Source organism: Terrapene carolina, unplaced genomic scaffold (assembly GCF_002925995.2).
Source record: "Terrapene carolina triunguis isolate 2854851 unplaced genomic scaffold, T_m_triunguis-2.0 Scaffold58, whole genome shotgun sequence".
Taxonomy (NCBI): Eukaryota; Metazoa; Chordata; order Testudines; family Emydidae; genus Terrapene; species Terrapene triunguis.
Window position 1 is genome coordinate 5,278,364 of NW_020664409.1, and position 8,431 is coordinate 5,286,794.

Below are 8,431 nucleotides of genomic sequence, written 5' to 3' on the forward strand. Positions count from 1 at the left end.
GTCAAATGCTTATTGTGAAGTTAATTGTTGCATTACACATACCACTAGCAAAGAATTCTGACTTAGACATCAGGGAAACCACTTCGTATTTAGCGGATCAGTAGCAACAAGTTGTAGGGCTTGCCTGACCATGTGTTGGGGCCCAGTGAAGAACTCAGGAGAGGCTGCTTTCCTTTCAGCTGTGCTGCTAGGAGTGTGATTGGCCCATTAATTGATGAGGTAATAGGGGGATGTACTGATGTTCTTGACTAAGACCCCTCCCCGCAAAAGCCCTGGCTCCCAGAACAGTCACCTGCCCTGAACAATTGCACAGGGAATGTCTGAGCAACACCATGAGGATCACAGTCTCTGGCTAGCTTATCTAGAGTGATACAGTCATTTGGGAGATAGATTTTGATTAACAGGGCTTGTCCACACTAATAATGCAACCGTGCCAGCAAATCTGATTACAACACAGTTGTCCACTCACCCAGTCACAGCATTGTTCCAATTTGTCGTGGTGACTGGACTGGTCATGTCCAGGACTTTAGTCTAGTTATGAAACACCATGAGATCTAGTCTATGCTGCACATTAGAATCATGTGGTAACCAGCTTCCATGATGTAGTGGAATGTGTAGTATAAATGGACCCTTACTCTCAGTCTTTATCGCTCACACTGGCCAGCCCACTTAGCATGATTGACAGGAGCAGTCAACAATGACGGCTGTTTTGGGTGAACATAAACATTTGTGTACTAAGAAAGCACAGAAAAAACAGCTTCTATGTTTTCCAGTTTCCTGTATACAATTTTTTCTATTTCTTTACATGTTCCCGGGATTGTTGTGCTGCACAAAAGCAATTATCTATGGATGAGATTCAGCAATGCTCTTCCCCATGTTTAGAAGTGAACTTTGCTTATAAGTCCCACAATACGCACTGTAATCCTTTTATACAACAGCACCTTACCAGTGAAATGTGTTTTTATTAATGGTATCTAATATGGGCATAATTGTAGAACAGAGGTAGCTTTCTGGCACAAAGGAGATCTGAATTACTAATACAGATAAAATTACAGTAAATACTGTATGAGCAGAAGGAGAGCTTGCTTTTCTGTGGGTGCTACCAGTAAAACCACATCAAAATAGCATTGTCCCTTCATCTGGGGTCTGTTCAAGTACAAAGCTGTTAAGTCAAATAAACCATTTGGAAATTCCATCTCTGAGAGCTGATACCAATTCCTCTAGTAGTATATTGCACTTCACAAAGACTCAGATTATGGAATGTGTAGTGTTGCACCTCATACAAGCTCAAAGCCAGGCTTTCCTTTTTGTGGCATGGGTAGTTTTTTACATATTGCAAGGTATACCAAAGGTATATTGCAAGGTATACATTGCTACCAAAGTTTTTGAATACTTTTCTCATTAAAAGTGAGGATATGTGTACTGTTCGTTTAAATCTTCAGTACCATATGAATCATCTGTTTCAAATTGAGCCTGATCCTCTAAGCGCTGCATGTGAAACTCCCATTGCCTAGTTCCATAGATGAAAGGCTTGTATTAACATTCATTCTGTATTATTTATATTATTAGCTACAATCATTTCAGGGGCTGCCTCTTAACTTTGCAGTGGTATTGCTCCTACAGCGTTATCTGATCAATTCTAACACACTATGGGTATGTCTACACTAGAATTGGCGGTGTGATTCCCAGCTCAAGCAGACATACCAGTGCTAACTCTGAATGAGAGAGCGTGCTAAAAATAGAGTAGCCGTGTTGACTAGCCACCCTAGTATATGCTGAGGGTTCAGATGGGATCATACTTGAGGCAGCCAACCTGCCCCGCCACCTCGGCTCCTCTTTTATTTATAGTGCACAAGTTTGATCAAGAGCCATACACTTCAAGAGGATGGGAATTAATTACAAAGTATAAGATTGGAGTTATTAGGTTTGTTTTAATAATAGTAAGTTCAGTATACTTAACCAGGCCACTATTCATTGGAGTAGTCACTTTATTGGAACATATAGCAGGGAATTTAAAGTCCGTGCATTAGATAAGGGTTACTCCTATAAGTAAGGGTTGGCAGATTGAGACCTGTAGGAATTACTGTACCAGCAATAATTCTACAATGCTTACTAGGAAAGCAATAACATACTAAGTTAAAACAATTCAGTAAACTATGTCTTAAATTGCCTTTTGGCAGGCATATAAGAAGTAAATCCAAGACAGAGGCAAAAAATAAAACTCTTAACTTTCACAAGACAAACATATTCACCACATGAACGATAAAAAGACAGATCGTTTTCACATAATCAATCTGATACATATGTACACTATTTCATACTAGATTCTTTTGCCTGAGAACCAAAAAACTACTAAGTATCTAGCAATATGAGAATCATAACTTACAATATTGGTCGATTAGATCAATCTGAAAGTCAAACAGGAAAATCCATTAACAATCTAAAATAACTCATAACTGTAATCTTGTGTAGACATCTCAGTAAGCCATAACTCAAAAGCCAAACTAACCTATTTTAGGGTTGCAGACATCTCAACAAAATAACTTTTGATGTTGTTGGGGATGGGGGGTCGGGGGTAAGAGACAGAATGTAATTTGCTGTCTTGGCATTTATCTCTGTGGCAATTGATGGATTTTGTTATATACATTTCTCTACCATAAAAATCAGAATGATCAACCTTGTTTATGCTTGTTGGGTGTTTGGCTGTGTGACAAGGTTGCTATCAACAGAAGGGATGAAGCATGAGGTAATGGCTAAGACTTAAATGAGAACACTCAGTCATACCTGCTTTCTGCTTGGACTGATCCGCAACTATCAGGGCATAGTAAAATGAAGTGCGTTTTCTCTTGCATGTTCACAAACTGGCAAATTTAGTGGAAGATCATCTTTACTATTTTCCTCTCACCTCTGAAACCAAAGCTATGGACATTGTGTCAATGGCTAACTTGGCCTGCTGAGCATTTTCAATTCAAAGTATTGAATCAGTGAATTAAGCAATAGATGTTGCTTCTTACACTAGGGCTCTACGTTATTTTACTTTTGTGAGTTAAAATTAGGGCTCCTACCCTATGGATTTTGGGAGAAAGGCACCAGGCTTTTATTTGCCATCCTTGCATATCGCTTTCCTACCACCCCCCTTAACTAAGGCATTGTCTATGCTAGGACGTTGCACCACTTTAACACTACGTTAGGCTTGGTCTACACTTACCCCCCAAGTCGAAGTAAGGTACGCAAATTCAGCTACGTGAATAACGTAGCTGAATTCGACATACCTTACTTCGAACTTACCGCGGTTCAGACGCGGTCCACACGCGGCAGGCAGGCTCCCCGTCGACTCCGCGGTACTCCTCTCGTTGAGCTGGAGTACCGCAGTCGACGGGGATCACTTCCTGGTTCGATTTATCGCGTCCAGACCAGACGCGATAAATCGAACTCGGAACTTCGATCCCCAGCTGCCGAACTAGCGCGGCAGTGTAGACCAGCCCTTAGTGTGGATGCACCTATACTGGTATAAAAGTGTTTCTATGCGTATAACTTATTCCCATACAGGAAGGGGAATAAGTTATACTGGTCCATAAGGCATCTTTATAACAGTACAACTGCATCTACATGGGGGGTTGTACTGGTATACCTATTTGGTTTTTAAAAAAATCACACTCCTAACCAAAATAGTTGTGCTGGTACGAAATGTGTGTGTAGCCCAGGCCTAAGTCTATGATGATGATAAAGAATTTGAGCTGTATTTTTTTTTTCTAAGTATCCAAATTCTTGGATCACATCAAGATGTTATCATTTGATGACTTTATCTATTACTAATCTCTTGGGGGGACATCTATTATGTTTGCTGGCTTCTGAGCCTACCCAAAGCAGGTATTTTTATAGGGCTCAATTCAGCAGTGTGCTGAGTGCTCCTGGAATACAAGTGCAGAGGGCCAAAACACTAGTGCTCTCACTATTTGCTTAGCACTAATGCATAGAAGCTTCATCATACCGTGGAGAAATAAATACATGAATGTACCTATGACCAAACCTCTGAACTTGCACTAGGGCATGGGAAAGAGGTGGGAAATGGGCAGGATGGGAGGTGAAGGGAAATCAAAACCAGGGCATGGGTGCTTAAAGAACATCTGAATGCTAGTGCTGTAGTAGGTAGTAGCTGTATTCAGAATTTCAGAGGCTCCTACTGCCAGCCAGGTGTAGTAACTCACTCAAGAATTGCACGTAGGAAAAAGTGAGAGGTGGGGCAACCATGAGAGTTAGCTGCTGGCCTGGAAATATGTCCCTGGGATGTAAGAAAGCGCTTTTACTCTGGCTGCACAATGTCTCATGATGTATGCTTGGTGCAGTATTCTTGCCATCCCGCTAGCCAGCAGTACCCTATCTGCTCATCTACTACACCTTTATTGCAGAGGTCCCCAAACTTTTTTGGTCATGCCCCCTTTACCCGTCCTGTGCCCTGCCCGGAGTGGGGGCCACAGTCCAGGGCCAGAGCTGTGGCTGGGACTGCGCCCAGGAGTGGAGGCACAGCTGGGGCTGGTAGCAGGGCTGGGGAGGGTGACACTTCCTCCTCACCCTATGGGGGGCTGACTCCCCTCCCCATATCCTCCCAAACGTTCTTCCATGCCCCCCATAGGGGGTGACCCCCACCGTTTGGAACCACTGCTTTATTGGATCATGAGTCTCAAACCCTCATTCTAAGAAGCCCTAATGGTGGTTCATTCCTGCTCTTTCACTGTCCTCATCCTCACCCTTACAGACAGAGCACTTCTGCAAGGTTTCATGAAGTTATTACTCCTGAAGCCAGAAGATCATGAACTGGCCAAGTAGCCAAACAACAAAATCTGCTGTTTTTCATAGCCTGAATTGTACTCCAGAAAGCACATTAAAAAAACGTAGTACATTGTGAAACATCCTTACCTTGCATACCAGATGCTGAAATAAGACATCCATTTACAAGGAAGGGAGATGGGTTTTTAATAGGTTTATGCTAATACTAATAATTGTTATTGCAGTTATTCAAAAAATCATACTTATCACAGATCATCCAAAATTAGCTTGTCTCAGATGAACAAAAAATCTAAAATTCATATATCTTAAAAAATATAAAATGAGAAAAAATGTAGAAGTATTAAGAGCTCCCAGTAACTGAGCAAAATAAAAGGACTGACTTCTGGATGTGTTGGAGACCTTCCACAGATATTTCCTATGGAAAGAATTTATTAATTCAAACCATAAGAGTTGTCCAGGGAAGATTAGTCCCACATGGATGCTGCTGCTGTTTTAACTCATCCAAATCTTCAAAACTGTTAATTGTTAATAAACTGTATTAATAGGTACAGGAAACATTTGCATTTAGTATTGATAAGTTAGCTGAAGAAGTTAATAAGTTTGATAACTTTAATGTTGAACCAGAAAATAAAACAGAGTTGCAAAATGTGCCATTTAGAAGGGGGAAACTCCCACAGTGAACCAAATTCTGTTCTTGGTTGGAGTTGCAGTGGGAGTACACCAACATAACTCAGAGCAGGATTTGGCTAGATGAACTTATTTACATTGGCTTTCTTGTGGGTTACTATTTTTTATTTAAGAAAAGTTGAAACTTACATGATTTAGTAACATAGAAACCATCCAGGACTATGTGTCATAGAACATTCATAAAGAACATATGACCTGAATCTGGGAGGTGCTGAGTGCCCTCAACTCCCATGGAAAGACATAGGATTTGTGAATACACTGCACCTCTCAGGAAGTATTTAGCAGCTCTGAGCATAGAGAACAAGAACTGGTACTCTCATTTAATTACCTTCACCAGCACAGGAAAGTTTCAGCCTGCCTATAGTAGAAAAGTTGTACTAGTTAAAATTCACCAGATAACACATCTGCACTACTTGAAAAGTGAGGCTAGGAATAATCCCCTCTAACAGTTCAGATCCCCTTTGATGTTTATCTGTGGGTATGTCTACACTGCAATTAAATGCCTGTGACTGGCCTGTGTCACTGACTTGGGCTCCAGCTGTGGGGCTATAAAGTTGGTGTAGACATTTGGGCTTGGGCTGAAGCCCGGGCTCTGAGACCCTTTGAGGTGGAAGGCTCCCAGAACCTGGGCTTCAGCCTGAGCCCGAACATCTACCAGTGCCATTTTACACTCCCTCAGCCTGAGCCCTGCAAGCCCGAGTCAGCTGACACTGGCCAGCCGCAGGTGTTTAATTGCAGTGTAGACATACCCTAAAGGTCTCCTGTCTGTGAATCTCCCGTTTTACCAGCTTGCTTATGAGATTTCCAGTTTGTCTTAGCTTCAGCCAGGTTAGAAATACTTAAAAAAAAAAAAAAGCCTTTCACAGTGTGTGTTTCATATTTACATCCCCAGGAAGTGCAGAGGTGCAGCACAATTCTAGAACAAAACTTTGGAGCCTCTAAAAATGTTTCAGGTTTGAACTTTGAGTAACACTTTTTTCTTTTAATTGAACTGGCTTCCTAGCTACAAAAATACAATACTGTGATTGATGATGAGGTAAGGACTGGATGGTTCAAAGGAAAGGGAATGAGACAAAGGGCCAAATCCTGCTTGACCTAATGACATTGGATGGAATTCACCCCTGGAGACAGGACCAGTTTTAGATCTTTGCTTCACTTAAGTCCCACATAAGTCCTCAAACTTAAGTGCTATAAAGGCTTTGTGCTGGCCCTCTGTAGTGAGTTGAATGTGTATCCAGATCCCCAGTATGGTTCCCTTTGAAATCAATGGGAATTTCTAAGTGTGGAGAACTCCCGTTGACTTCTATGAGAGCAGCAGGATAGACCACCGGTGAGTCTGCAAGAGTATCCCTTTGAAGACAGTGGGAATTTTCACAAGAGCAAGGCAAGACGGATTTGGTCTGCAGAGCCTTTCTGTTGCTAGTTCTGAAGCTTGACCACGTCAAGAGCGACGAAGGTCTTACTCTAATAGCTTTTCAGTACCTTAGGTTGGATGAGTTGGTGATCTCAGTCTAGTTCCCAGACTACAATTGTCCACCTCATTAAACATCCCTCTCCTTACAACTGACACCCTTGTTGTCAGCCTGTGCATAGAGGCCCGGGGTTGACTGGGCTGCAGACTCTCGGTTACCCATTTCAGGATTAGAGCACACTGACAGAGCATTATGGGGAAGCTTGCCCCCTGCCATTGCTCTTTGCTCTATGAAGTATACGGAAACAGGACACCGCTCTGCAGCGCTCTCACTCCAGCATCTCGGCTCTCGTTGCACAAAGCACCAGAAGAACATCAGCCCCAGTCTTGTATATTTAAAAACCTAAACTAATTGTCACTATTTGCTAACAATTTGGAAAAAATTATTTTTCCTGAAAATACTAAAGCAGATGGGAATGGTACGCATGCCAAAATATTAATGCGAGCTCTACTATTATGAAACAGTTTTGGACAGTTCAGGACATCTGGAGTGAATATGGGGGAGGGAAATGAAAAATTTCTTGAATGTATTTAAAGTCTGAAATAGAATTGCCGTGGCGTATACATGCAGAAACCCTGAATGAAATACACAAATGGATATGGCAGAAAGCTTAAAAGGAAACCAGCTTGCTAGGAGCAGAACTATTTTTAGTTTTCTAACGAGGAAAGCAGCTGTATTTGAGAAAGCAAGTCACTCACTGCTTGTACAATAAGCTGGAACTCTCTCTGGTTCCTGATGTTCATGGTTGTCAGAGGGAAAACCTCATGTGGAGGCTTTTTGGCCTAGTTCCCTCAAGGTATTTAGGTGCCTAACTCCCATTGATTTACATGGGAGTTAGGTGCCTAAATACCTGGAGTATCTAAGGCTAGGGAGCCCTAATTGGCAATCACCTACATTTTACAGCACAATTGGGAGTTATTTGGGACCGGAGCCAGAGACTTCAACCAAAGTCAACGGTAGCCGAGGGTGTTCAGCACCTTTTGGAGTCAAGCTCTTATTTAAAAGCCTAAAGTCCTCTCATGCATACAGTAAACATAACCTTCCTATGCCTTTCTAGTTCTGCGCCTGGCGATTTGTCATAAGAGAATTATTTCCTTCATTTCCTAAAAGCTTTGGAGGCTTGGAGCAATCTATCTTGTTCTTTATATAACATAAGTGCTTTCTGGCTTTGGGAATTGCTTGCATTATTGTTGTAGCCATGTTGGGTCCCAGAATATGGGAAAAACAGGGTAGGTGAGGTAATATCTTTTTATGGGTCTCACTTTTGTTGGTGAAAGGTACAAGCTTTTGCACTATACAGGGCTCTTCTTCCAGTGTGGGGAAGGAAGCAGAGTGTCTAAGCTAAATACAAGTTGGGACCGATAGTTAAGCAGAAAGGGTAATGCGTGTTGGAGGCAGTCACTTGAAATGAAGCGGGCAATTGCGGGGCGGGGTGTAGATAATTATAAATAAAGAGTTTGAAGTTGGCAATAAGGGTAGCAGGC